The following is a 14,350-nucleotide window of genomic DNA, read 5'->3' as shown; positions in this document are numbered from 1 at the left end:
TCATGAGGTGCTACCCAGAACTGTTAACAGAACTGCCGGAACTTTAAAAAAATTTTTTAATTTTAGAAATTTTTAGATCTGACAAAAATTTGCGATAACTTTTTAAATATTGGTCCTAGCGCTTCGAGCATTAATAGTTTTTGATAGAACTCGTGAGGTGCTACCCAGAACTGTTAACAGAACTGCCGAAACTTTAAAAAAATTTTTTATTTTTAGAAATTTTTAGATCTGACACAAAAATTTGCATAAAAATTTTTTTAAAGTTCCGGCAGTTCTGTTAACAGTTCTGGGTAGCACCTCACGAGTTCTATCAAAAACTATTAATGCTCGAAGCGCTAGGACCAATATTTAAAAAGTTATCGCAAATTTTTGTACGTCAAGGCAAAACATTTTAAAGTTTCGACGAATAAAAAAATTTTTTTAAGTTCCGGCAGTTCTGTTAACAGTTCTGAGTAGCACCTCACGAGTTCTATCAATAACTATTAATACTCGAAACGCTAGGATCAATATTTAAAAAGTTATCGCAAATATTTGTATGTCAAGGCAAAAAATTTGTTTCGACGAAAAAAAAATTTTTTTAAGTTCCGGCAGTTCTGTTAACAGTTCTGGGTAGCACCTCACGAGTTCTATCAATAACTATTAATACTCGAAGCGCTAGGATCGATATATAAAAAGTTATCGCAAATTTTCTTATTTTAAATATTTAAAAAAAAAAAATTTTTTTTTGTTATGGCAGTTCTGTTGTAGCACCTCAAGAGTTCTAAAAGAAATCCTAATGACAAAATTAATTATTTTTAATACTTTTGATGTTATCACTGATTTAAAGATTTCATTTTGTGAAGTTAGCACCCCCAAAATTCATCAGTTGTTTTTTTAGCTTAATTCGCCAGAACTATTTTTAAAATTAATAAGGAACTCTAGAACTCTTCGGGGTGCACTCAGAACTTCAAAAAAAAATTGATTTTTAAAAAAATGAGGTGCCAACTTCACAGAGGTGATAAAACGAATTCAATATGATTAAAGGCGATAGGTAGAATGGATTCAATGACGCGATTAAAGGCGATGTAACGAGAGTAAGGCTAGCAAGGCAGATAATAATGACATCATTCGGTGTATACATTTTTTTATGTTTTTATTCATTCATATTGCAATTCCGTGTGTGCATCGTGCGTATATAATTATATGTATAATAAAATCTCTCATTAAAATCAGTAATGCTAATAAGTATCCTCTTTTTTCTCTGACAAATAAGTGTAACGTCCTTGATCTGCTGCGAAATTTTTTTGTCGAAAATCTAGAAGTGTAATGTACTGATATACTAAGTGAATCGATAAGGTAATTGATTGTGATTGGTTATGCAAATCATAATTTTTTCGTCCGTGGCACTTTGAGAATTCATTTCAAGTTATGCAGATATGTACACGCACATATTCTTTCGCAATATTGACAGAAATGTTATAGATACACATATATACTCTTCATTTTAATATATTTAAAATTTATTTTTATTAGCGAAAAAAGGAAGAAATTTAATAAAATTTTATAACGAAATTTAATAACGAAACGAATACGTTATATATGTATATGTGCATACATATATATACATATGTATCTATTCATCAAAATAAAAAAGCTTTCATGAATAGTTATGATTTTATTAAAGATGCAAATATAGATGGGATCGAATAAAATAATAAATATCTTGCAATATTATATATATAAGTTTTATTCTTCTAAAATCATTGGGGTTCTCAGTTGTGCTAAGTAATCTAATATAGTATAATGTGTTAAAGTGCCGTGGCTCTAAATCATCTTCATCTATCTTATTCGTGAGCTTCAATATCCATAGGACCTATGAAATAAAATTAAACTGTAATACTATTTACAATAACAATGTTTTCGTAAATGTTAAACCTATTTTAGGCGATATATTTATTCGCTCTGTATTTTACACAACACACGCGCGCGCGTGAACTTTAATACGTATATGTATGATTAATTAATTGGATTCTAAGATATATATGGTATTTATTATAAATGGAATTTTCTTTCATAATCGTCTAAAGTCGTCTTATTTTTTTAATCTTCTTATAACAAATTTATCATGAGACTAGTATTGAATACCAGATATAAATACAATCAATTTTTTACATAATATAAACTGTCAAATATTTCAAACGATTATTCATGAAGTAAAAATGTAATATATAAATAATATATTAACTATATAATTTCATTATTATTAGTTATTTTATTATTATTAATTTTTTAATAATTGTTGAAATAAGCGCATAAGCTTCTCAAAAATAAAAAATATATACATATAATAAGTAAATTGAGCGAATCATTAAATCGATTTCACAATCCACAATAATAGATTGCATTTAAAAAACATTTATTTAAAAAGCACAAACTATTCATTCTACGATGATCCTTATGATCTGATTCTACGATCCTTCTGTTTTTGTTTCCATTTCTGCTCCCATTTCTCCTGGTGGTGGTGGTCCTGGTGGTGATCCTGGTGGTCTTCCTGGTCCTCCTGGTCCTCCTTGTGCCGATCGTCGCACTAAACTACTTCCACGACCCATAAAGTGATCGGCTATACCGAGAAGTCCATTTACTGGGCTTTTCCACGCCTTTAAATAAATATTATTTTATAATATATCCGATAAAAATGTGAAGAAAATTATTTACATTTCTTTCATGTGTTTCAAATTTTGCCGAATAGAAGAAAATTTCATTGGAATAAAACATTACTTCGTATATATGTAAGCCGTTTAATTAATCATGCATCTTACTTACATCTTCGAACTGCTCGACCGGCGAATCAGCCAACTGACAAAGCAATTAAATTTTTTATTTTTCGAATATAATCTTACAATCTAATTGATATTAAAATATAAAAAATATACTAATTTTTCTCTAATAATACTAAACAAACTAATAACTAATAATTCTGAATAATTAATATTATTTAACATATAACGAATGTGTGTGTGTGTATCAAACATTTCAAATGTTTTAAAAAATTATTTGAAAAAAGTAAAAATATTTTGAGAAATAATTTATTTATATATATTCTTCAGATAATATATAATCTATAAAAATTTGTTTTTATATATGTGTTTTTTAAAATTATTATTATAATATATTTAAAAAATTCTACGATTTAAATTTAATTTATCATGTTTGTATCAACACAACACACATCATTTGCACGTTACTTTGTTCTGAGATTGTAAATGAGCTATCATCGTGAATTTCTTACCACCAGCGTCGCGCAAAGTAAAGTAATAAGGAATAGCTTAATCATCATGCTTAGTTTGATGCACTATCCATACTGGTCAGTAGAAGCGTTCTTCGCTTTTATATCAATCTCGTACTTATTTAAACGCGACGTGTTTATATGTCCGGATGCGGAAAAAAAGAATAACCCCATCGTCAACAGGAAGTAACGCTATTTCGATTGTTATCGCACTTTTTGTGTAATTCGCAACAGGATTTGATGCATAAAGCTCGTCAGATAAACAGCAGCGTAATTATAATGTCTCACCTCTGTGAAGACCTGCATAATATTTTTTTCATCATTAGATCTTATCGCTTGCAATTTGACACTAGATGTGACGCACTTTTCTATAATAACATTAATCTATTATAAAATTATTTACCTTTTTTTTTACCGTTATTCTCTATCGGAAATACATTTACGCGGTTCGATAATGTCCTTTCGAAATTTTTATATTATTACACTACATTTAATTAATTTCAATAAATATTAAGATATTATCATGAAGAATCAAAAATTATTTTTTTTTAATTTGAATATTTCTCACAAACCTTGTCAATCATATTGCAATTTTTATTTTTTATTATACATATATTCCGACTTTATAATATCTTATATTTTAATTATCGTTATACAAGGCAATTTCGTAACACAACGAGAGAGGACACCTTGTATAGTCACACAATTATATAATACACAATTTATTTGCATTGTACTCTACACATATACATATGTACATGCGCGCGTGTGTGTAAAAATATAATATTTATTGTGATTACTTGATTCTAAGATATCAAATATATGGTATATATAATTTATATAAATAGAATTCTCTCGTGAGTCATATATAATCATATATAATTTAAAATAGATTCAAGAATAGATTTAATCGTGTAAACTTTTTTTATCAAATTTAATTATGAGACTAATAGATCCATTTTACATGATATAAACTGCCAAATATTTCAAACGATTGATTACTAATATTCATGAAATAAAAATGTACTATATAATTTTATTATTATTAATTAATTTTTAAATAATTATTGAAATAAACGCATTAAGCTTCTTAAATAAAAATTATATACATATAATAAACTGTGTTGGCCGACCCACAATTTACTAATGGATTACATTTAAAAAACATTTAATTAACGAATACAGCCTATTCATTCTACGATGATTCTTGTGATCTAATTTGATGATGTTTTTTTATGCTTCTTCCGCTTCTCCTTGCTCTTTTTCTTCCCCTTCATTAAGTTCAAGATTTGCAGCAAATCCAAATCCCGCAGTAAATTCAAATCCTGCTTTTCCTCCATCCCGTGCCGATCGTCGCACTAAATTATTTCCACGAACATTGTGAGCCATACTGAGAAATCGGTTTATTGGTTCCTTCGACGCCTTTAAATAAATATTATTTTATATTAGAAATATGAAGGAAATTATTTACATTTCTTTATGTTTTAAATTTTGTCGAATAGAAGTAAATTTTAGAGAAATAAAGCATAACTTTTTACATATATGTATATGTAAATCATGCATTTTACTTACATCTTGGAAGTCCTGGACCTGTTTATCGGCGAACTAGAAGGGCAATTAAATTTATTTATTTTGCACATATAATCTTCTTAGAATCTCTCTAATTGATAAAATATAAAATGATTAAAATATAAAAAAAGAATACTAATTATTTTCTAATACTAAAAAACTAATAACTCTAAATAATCGATATTATTTAATGTATAGTGAAAGTGTACATGTGTGTATCAAATGTTTCAAACGTTCCAAAAAATAATTTGAAAAAAGTAAAACCATACTTGATGAGGAATACATTATTTACATTTATTTTTCAGATAATATACGCGCTTAAAAATTTGTTTTTATATACGGGTGTTTTTCTTATCATTATAATAATTCGAAATATTTAACTTTTTTTATATTTAATTTATCATGTTTGTATCAACACAACATATACAATAATTTGAACGTTATTTTATTCTGAGATTGTAAATGAATTATGGCGAATTTCTTACCACCAGTATCGCGCAAAGAAAAGTAATGAGGAATATCTTAATCATCATGTTTAGCTTGATGCACTATGTGTATACTGATACTCAGCAGAAACGCGTTCTTCTCTTTTATATCAATCTCATAATTATCTGCGACGCGTTGCGTGTCAATATGCGAAAAAATAGCAATCGTCAGCAAAAACTAACGTGATTTTGATTGTTGCAACACTTTTTGCGTAATTTGCGACGGAATTTTATGTATAAAGCTCGTCAAATGAACAGCATGTAATTAGCCTCTGCGACAATCTGCACATCTATTTTTTGCGATCGTTAGCTCTTATTCTATTTTATCCTATCTTATATATATTGTTAGCTTATCATATTTTATCTTAACATTAACAATTCGATACTATATACAACACGCTTTTTCAATGTTAGTCTTTTATTGTTTTCCGGACATACATAACCGGAAATACATTTACGGTTTGATAATATTTAAATATGTTCGAGCATGTAATACATGCTACATTTAATTCCGAAAAATATTTAGATATTATAAAAAGTTAAAAACTATATTTTTGTTAATTTGAGCATTTTTTACAAGTCTTGTCAGTCTTATATTGCAATTTTTATTTCTTCTTATCTCGACTTTAATGATATCTTACGTGTTATTATCCTTACAAAGTAATTTTGTTACACAATGGAAAACCAAAGCCTTGTAAATAAAATTCTAACAGATCTTGACGCAAACAATATAAATAACAAAAAAGTAACAAATGAATAATTAAAACTAACGATTAGTATTTAATAACATTAATATATTAATGCATTACATGGTTCCTATCCGCATAAATTTTATTATCAATAAGAATTTATTAATACATTAGTCTGCCTACAAGATAAAATTCAAATTTGTCAAATTTGAAAAAATTACAAGCTGTTTTCTCGCAACGTGCCAACTTGATTTACGTACGTTCGGATTTATATGACGGATTCGAGAATTGAGATACTCTATGCCATAATTCCCGAGTATACATAATTAATTTATTTATGAAGATCATAAAAAAGGTCAGACGACATCTGCTCTCGAGGTGGTAGCATTACTGTTAATCAGCTATAACATTTACATTTTACGGCTGATTATTTCGTGAAAATAATTTGTATTGACAACACGACGTTTCTCGCGATATCCGATGAAATCGTTTATTTTCATAACGCAGTCAATAAGTACGGTAAGCTAAAGGAAGGATGTAAATAATTTGATACGACGCGATGCCTACTTTCTCAATCGCTTTGTTTATGTATTTCGTATTGTTCTTATTTCCATGTCTGTATCGAGATATAAATAAATGCAAAAAAGGACGAATGAAACAGATTTACTCACGTGACTAAAGACGATGGGAATGAATTCAACGACGCGATTAAAGGGGATGGAACAGAACAACGAGACGGATAATAACAACAATCATTTGGTGTATACATTTTTTTATGATTTATTTGTTTATATTGCAACTAATGCGTGCAATCACGTGTAAAATTATGTATATAAAATCATTAATTTAAATCAGTAACGCGATAAACTTTCTCTTCTCTGACAAATATATGGGACGTTCTTAACTTCCTACGAGATTTTTTTGTCGAAAATCTAAAAGTTTAATATAATGATACTTTACCAAGCATTTCGATAAGGTTATGCGATCGATTGTGCAAATCGTAATTTTTATCGTTTGCGACACTGAGAATTTATTTAAAGTGTACACAAAAATGTACACACATATACTATTCTTTCGCAATATTGAATCTATTCGACAGTAAAATATACGGGATAGTCATCCGGGGATCATATGCACTAAAGGTGGATGTCCATTTGCGAGTAAAACTCTCGAGAGTGACTCTCAAAGATTGATTTTCGTCGATTTTAGATACTCTCAAGGGTATATCCATTCGCGAGAATCACTCTCTGAGAGCTACTCTCGAGAGTTTTACTCGCAGATGGACATCCACCTTAAAATTAGAAACGTTAGAAACATGTTATATACACACATATATACTCTTTATTCTAATATATTTAAAATTCATTTTTATTAGTGAGAAAGAGGAGAAATTTAATAACGAAACGAATACGTTTATATGTTATATATATGTATATATCAAAGTTCAAAAGCTTTCGTGAATTGTTTCGGTTTTGTTAAATATGTGAATATGGATGGGATCAAATAAAATAATAATAAACAACTTGCTCTATCTAAGTTTTATTCTTTTGAAATCTTTCTAACAAAGTTTTATTGTTCTAAAATCATCGGGGTTCTCAGTTGTGCAAAGTACACTAATAAGATGTGTCAAAGTGCCGAGTGAAATCTAAATCATCTTTATCTATCTTGCAGTGGTTGACTTCAATAGCCATATAGGACCTATGAAATAAATATAAAATTGAACTGTAACGCTATTCAATAATAACAATATTCTCGTAAATGTTAAATCTACTTTAGACGATATATAGTTCGCATAGTATAATATTTATTCTAATATATTTTACACACACACACACACACACACACACACACATACGCACGCGTGTGAATGAATACGCGCGCACGTGCGTGTATATGTATAAGTTTGCGTATATGTTGTGTGTACGTGTGTTGTTACAATTACTTAACTTGATTTTAAAATATCACACATGTGATACATCTATAAATATTATATAATTCTCTTACACATGAATCATATATGTATAATCGTCTAAAATAAATTCAATTCTTTAAATTTCTTTTATCAAATTTAATCGTGAGTCTAGTATGTGTAATATCAGATATATTATTACCATCAATTTTACACAATATAATCTGTCAAATATTTCAAATAATTGATATTACGTTTACTATTCATGAAATAAATAATGTAATAAAAAACTAAATATATATTAACTATATATATGATTTCATTATTATTAGTTTGTTATTAATTAATTTTTAAATAATTATTGAAATAAACTCAAAAATTAAAAAATATATATATATGTATACATAAATAAAATTTATTAAATGACTCTGAAAATCGACTTTACAATCCACTAATGGATCTTGTTTAAAAAACATTTAACTAAAGAAACTATTTATTCTACAGTGAACCTTGTAATTCTATTATTTTCCTTCTCCAGGGTGTTGGGGCAATCCTCCTCCCATTCCTCCTCCTACTCCTCCTCCTACTCCTCCTCCTCCTCCTGGCATTTGAGGCTCTGCCGATCGTCGCACTAAATTACCATAACCCATAACGTGATCGACCTAAAAAATTAATTTGCTTAAGAAATGTATGGTTTTTGCCACGCCTTTAAATAAATATTATTTTATAATATATCCTATAAAAATATGATAGAAATTATTTATATTTCTTTTTAATATTTCAAATTTTGTTGAATAGAAGAAAATTTCATTGAAATAAAGCGCATAACTTCATATATTAGATTGTAAGCTGTTTAATCATGGTATCTTACTTACATCTTCCAAATTTTGGTTCGGCAACTTGGCGAACTGAAAAGACAATTAAATTTTTTGATTTTATACATATAATCTTCTTAAAATCTAATTAATATATTAAGATATAAACAATACTAACTATTCTTTAATTTTAAAAGACTTTGAATAATCGGGTATTATTTAACGTACAGTGAATATGTGTGTGTATATCAAACGTTTTAAATGTTTCAACAAATTATTTCAAAAAAGTAAAAATATTTTGAGATATACTATTTTTACATAATTACAGATTCCTATATAGAGAATTATTTACATCTATTCTTTCAATAATATATAAACTAAAAATTTGTTCTTATATGTGTGTGTGCTTTCTTCTTACTATTATAGTAAATTATATTATTCTTATAATATAGTATAAAAAAATTCTACTTTTTATATTTAATTTATTATGTTTGTATCAACATAACACGCATAATTTGCACGTTACTTTGTTTTGAAATTGTAAATGAGCTATCATCGCGGATTTCTTACCACCAGTGTCGCGCAAAGTAAAGTAACAAGGAATAGTTTAATCATCATGCTTATTGTTAGCTTGATGCACCACATACTGGTCAATAGAAGCGTTCTTCACTTTTATATAGATCTCATAATCAGCGACGCATTTGCATGTTCATATGCGGAAAAAACAGCAAACCTATTATCAACAGGAAGTAAAGCTATTTCGATTATTATCGCACTTTGTGCGCAATTTGTGACAGGATTTAATATGCATAAAGCTCATCAAATGACAAGCGGTGTAATTATAACGTTTGTGATGATCTGCACATATTTTTTTACAATCTCTAGATCTTATCGCTCGCAATTCGACACTATGCGACACTCTTTTTCATCATTAGTCGTTTATTGTCTACCGGATATGCATACACAGTTTGATATATACCTGTTGAAATGTTTGTGTATTTTATTACGCTACATTAAACTAATGCCAAAAACTAAAGCCAATAAAATATCTAGATATAATCATGAAAAGTTAAAACTATTTTTTTTATTTGAGCATTTTTTACAAGCCTTAATCGTATATTGCGATTTTTATTTCTTATTATTCCGACTTTGATAATATCTTACGTTTTAATTGTCGTTACGAAGCAATTTTGTGACACATCAAGATATTCAAAGTCTTGTAAACAGAATTCCAACATAACTAGTCCTACGACGCAAGCAATATAAACGATAAAAATCTAACAAATGAGAGAAATTAAAACTAACGATCGGTATTTAATAACTTTTTATGTATTAATACATAACATTGTCTTCCTCCTCCCCATCTGCATATTGCAATTTTTAGAGATTTATTAAACATCACGTAAATCATAAAAATAATGCATTAATTAAGACTTATCAGTTGAAATATATTTATCAATTAGAATTTATCAATAAATTAGACTGCGCATCAGATATAAATTCAAATTTGTCAAATTTAATAAAAAATTACAAGCGGTTTTGACACAACGTATTTGATTTAGCATGTCATATTTGATTACGCATGGATTTATATGATGGATCATAAATCGAGAATCGATACATGTCGTAATTCCCGAGTACATAATTAATTGGTTTGCGGAGATCGTAAAAAAGGACAGGCGACACCTGCTCTCACGACGATAGCACTATCGTTAATCAGCTGGAACGAACATTTAAATTTTATGGCGTGCGATTATTTCGCGAAAGAAAATCCGTATTGGTGACCGTAACATACGGATAAAACAATCAGAAGCGCGCATTTAAAGAATCTAGTCCGCTGGAAATTTTGACGAAAAAACAAGTCAATTATCGTAAGCAACTATGCATATCGGCGTGAGTAATTTGCGCTTTGCGACGTGATAGATTGTCAGGATCTTCTCCGCGATGTTATCATATAGATCGTTTTCTCCGAGGTATTTATTGCAGCTCTTTCTCTCCCTTTTTCTCCCTAATTTTCATTTTCTGTCGCGTTCCCTCATTGCATTTATTGTCAAAGAATGCCGAGTGAAGCAAAATTGCTCGCAATAAAATTAAACGAAAGCATTAAACATAATGCTTAATTTTTTGCACAACGCATCTAAAAGAATAACATTAATTTGTACTTAAATATTTCTCTAATATTCGTGTTAAAATTTTTACATACTCCATCCAAGTATATTTTAGTGAAGTAGTGAATTAATTTAGTGATTAATCTAATTTTGCAATCTTATACTCGTGACTAAGAAATTGATATTCTGCATTTTACAAATATAAGCCTATTATTCAATCTGTTAAATAATTTCTGACCAAATACATGTAATACCGGTCTAATGATCTCATCACAATTAGCAATCAAATTAAATTGATTTTATAGAAAATTTTTATGTTATCTTTCTTCTAACAAAAAAATAACGATTCATGAATTAACACAGAAAATACGGTTTCTTAATAGCGTCCTTCGAGGATTATGTTAGTCCGACCTTCCGCTGATCGCGCAAAGCTTAGAGGAGATACATAGAAAATTTTATTCGCGAGAAAGAAAAGGATATTAAAACGGGGATTTATTACGTCGACGGTAGAAATGCATTAAATTATATCCAAGCACTCACATTTCGCATTAATACGGCGGTAATATTTTATACGGATGTAATTACTCGTAACTGTCTCTTGGAGCTTGGATATTTTCCTAGACACACGTGACCGAAAATAGCAATTAAAAAAGCACGGACCTACGCATCCCGCGTGCATCGCGGTGGCCGCTAATGACGTCGTTCCGCATTTACAGTTACCGCAGAGTAGTGTAAATGAAAAAGAAGAGAATGGAAAGTAATTTATTAATGTACTGCGGCGCGTGCGAGCCGTATATACGATCCGGCTAATTAATACATTTTCACGTCTTTTTTAATGATACTTTAGCGCGTCTCAGGATTGTATGTCCCGTGATTAATTTTATAAATGGATACTTGTCCATCGAGCTCTAATATTAATTTATATAAATTTTATTAAATATATATATGTATATATAGTATTTTTTCGATATTTTTATTTTTATTTTTATTTTCTATTCATAATTATTTCAGCTTAATATTATTTGAATAATAAAAACTAAATTTTTCCAATTAAAATTTCATTATTTGATCATTTTTCGCGAGTCGTAGTGACTCAAATACTTGGTGAACGTACAATGAAAACCTAAGTAACTCTTATTGTTGGTAAAAGAGAAAGGGAGAAAGAGAATGTACGATAGTCTCGACCAAGCATTGATGTCACCGAGGTTACTGTTTCTCTTTCTCTTGCGCGATGATGATCTCCCTGGTGACTCTGGTCGCTCTGGAACGAGAGCATGAAACTGCTAGGGCACGCGTGAGGTGCGGAGGCAGGGGGGACGACGCGGTGGTACCCTTGCGCTCGGTTTTTCAAGCGTGCCTCGGAAGGGCAGGGGGCCTGATTGCGCGGGATTCCCGCTTTGAAGTGGCACCGCCGATGTTCTCGGACCGTCTTGACTCGTTACCGCTATGGGATGCGGCACTCTCTTTTCTTCTCTTTCTTTCTCTTTCTTTCTCTCTCTTTTTCTCATTGTCTGTCTTTCACCTTTTCTGCGATTCCCGGTTGTACGCGAACCCTATCGAATTCTAGATCACAGCTTTCTAGTCATGCGATACGCGCGTCTCAGAGCTTGCGAATTGATCTTTACAAATTCATGATGACTCACTTATTGTTAGAAGAAATGCCTGTTGATTAGAGAGCTTTAATTTTAATAGTTCAATCACTTTTCAATCAAGTTTCTTTTTAATAAGAATATGATGTAGAAATATATATCTCTACTCGTTGTATTTTCGCTTAAATTATGTCCCAGGATTAGAAATTTTGAAATAACATAAACATCACATTAAGTAATAATTAGCCGGTACTTTTTAATTTCTCGCCTCGCCTCGTCATCAATTTGTCGAAATTAAAATATATTAAATAAATATATTTTTTTCAAGAAACAAGATAAAACTGTTGATAACATATAGATCTGAATTTAACTAGCTTATTATTATGAACGTAAACGAACATAAACGATAATGATAATTTCGATTAATATAAGATAAAATGTCGCATAAATTATACGTGAGGGAAATATCAATTATAATATTTTACAAGATTTTTTACAAAAATATTACATCGCGCGTGCAAAAACAAACGCGAATGCTTCTTGTTCATCTTTCCTTACAAGTACTTTCTCACATCGCGCTCGTGGAAGATACGAAAGTGCATCATCTCGCGCACGTGCGTTAGCTTATTTATTTAAACTTGTACAGTAGACACGTACCTATACAGACTCATACGGATCCATGCCGCGTATCGTGGAATTCGCGAGTGACACTGTCGAGGGACGACGCAAGAAGATAACGCACCCTCCGAACATTTCGGATTCCAGTCGCACCGAAGAATAAACCCTCTCTTCTCTCCGTTTCCCTTTATCTCCCTCTTTCGCGGCCTTTGAATTTCTCTCGACTCATCGGATAATTATGTTCTCGGTCCTTATACCCCGACTTCGATTCTCTCTCCCCAGAAGCGTATCGATCGTCACTCCTTATTCCCTCGCGAATCTTTCTTTTCTCGTGGAAGAATGTCTATTTTGCGTTCCTTCTCTCGAAACCATTCGACGGAGATCATTAAAAAAATTCGAAATCCTCGAACAATCTTTCGCAATCCAAGAAAATTTATATTCGATTTTCCCGATAACGAAATGATTAAAGTTCCGAGTTATTTACCACCCTCGTTTTATATTTTTAAACACGTACACGTGAGAGGAAAAGAACGGCACACAAAATGCGGTGGAAACTTAGCTCCGCGATTAGGACATGGCACGAATTTTCAGATTCTCCGGAGAACGCTCCGGATCGGAGCGAGAGCGGGCAATTACATCGGGGAACAATTACAGGTTGGCACGTCCTCGCGGTCCGTCGTCGCGGCTTCTTTTGCACCCTGAGATTCCGATGGCGAAGAACGCCTTACGAGGGCAGCTCCTTTCGCGGTACGAAACAGCGAGCGATAGAAACGAGACTGTAAAAGAGAGGAGAGAAGGCGAGAGTTACTCGAATTAAATCTGAAGACACTTTGAAATCGTAATTTGTTCTCGTAAACTGTGAGAAAAAGGAAAAGCACATTTATTCGAAAAAAAATCAATAATTACTCTGGATTGAACGAATATCGATTTGGGAGAGATTAATAAGAGATTTTGTTGAGCTTTCCTTAAATATTAAGAGAGACGTTAAATTAAAGATACTTTTTAATAAATAAATCTCTTTGAGATCTCTAACATTTCTTTTTAAAGTTTTAAATTACAATCATGTAATAAGTAATTTAATTTCCTCTTGCTCATGTTTTGAATTTATACAGATTTTTGAAACATCCTTTACGAAATTGATTTATATATTATTAATGGACATGTGCAATGATTATTTTTGCGAGATCCGTCCAATTTTAAGCGAAATACTTTTAATTGCTCGAGCGCGCAATTAAATTAATTAAAAGAGAAATAAGATATAAAATAGTATTCGAAAGAGTTATCAGCGAATACTTTCCTGCAA

At 30.4% G+C, this 14,350-nt stretch overlaps 1 protein-coding gene and 3 long non-coding RNA genes across 4 annotated transcripts in view; 1 reads left to right on the top strand and 3 right to left on the bottom strand.

The window, feature by feature from the left end:
- Positions 1–14,350, top strand: part of LOC145944810 (WD repeat-containing protein 3) — a 49,334-nt gene that overhangs the window by 4,424 nt on the left and 30,560 nt on the right. The window lies entirely within an intron of this gene.
- Positions 1,709–3,383, bottom strand: LOC145944484 (uncharacterized). The gene is made up of 4 exons (XR_014426682.1): positions 3,269–3,383; positions 2,803–2,835; positions 2,415–2,636; positions 1,709–1,852 (listed from the first exon to the last, which is right to left on the bottom strand). It is a non-coding gene; the product is annotated as an uncharacterized LOC145944484 (long non-coding RNA).
- LOC145944669 (uncharacterized) lies at positions 3,888–5,405 on the bottom strand. Its single transcript, XR_014426718.1, has 3 exons — positions 5,320–5,405; positions 4,838–4,870; positions 3,888–4,687 (listed from the first exon to the last, which is right to left on the bottom strand). It is a non-coding gene; the product is annotated as an uncharacterized LOC145944669 (long non-coding RNA).
- LOC145944491 (uncharacterized) lies at positions 7,532–9,408 on the bottom strand. Its single transcript, XR_014426683.1, has 4 exons — positions 9,303–9,408; positions 8,793–8,825; positions 8,427–8,579; positions 7,532–7,706 (listed from the first exon to the last, which is right to left on the bottom strand). It is a non-coding gene; the product is annotated as an uncharacterized LOC145944491 (long non-coding RNA).

Source organism: Prenolepis imparis, unplaced genomic scaffold (genome assembly GCF_030444845.1).
Source record: "Prenolepis imparis isolate NDT839.2.m4 unplaced genomic scaffold, iyPreImpa1.0 SCAF_13, whole genome shotgun sequence".
NCBI lineage: Eukaryota > Metazoa > Arthropoda > Insecta > Hymenoptera > Formicidae > Prenolepis > Prenolepis imparis.
This window is presented reverse-complemented; position numbering and strand designations above follow the sequence as displayed.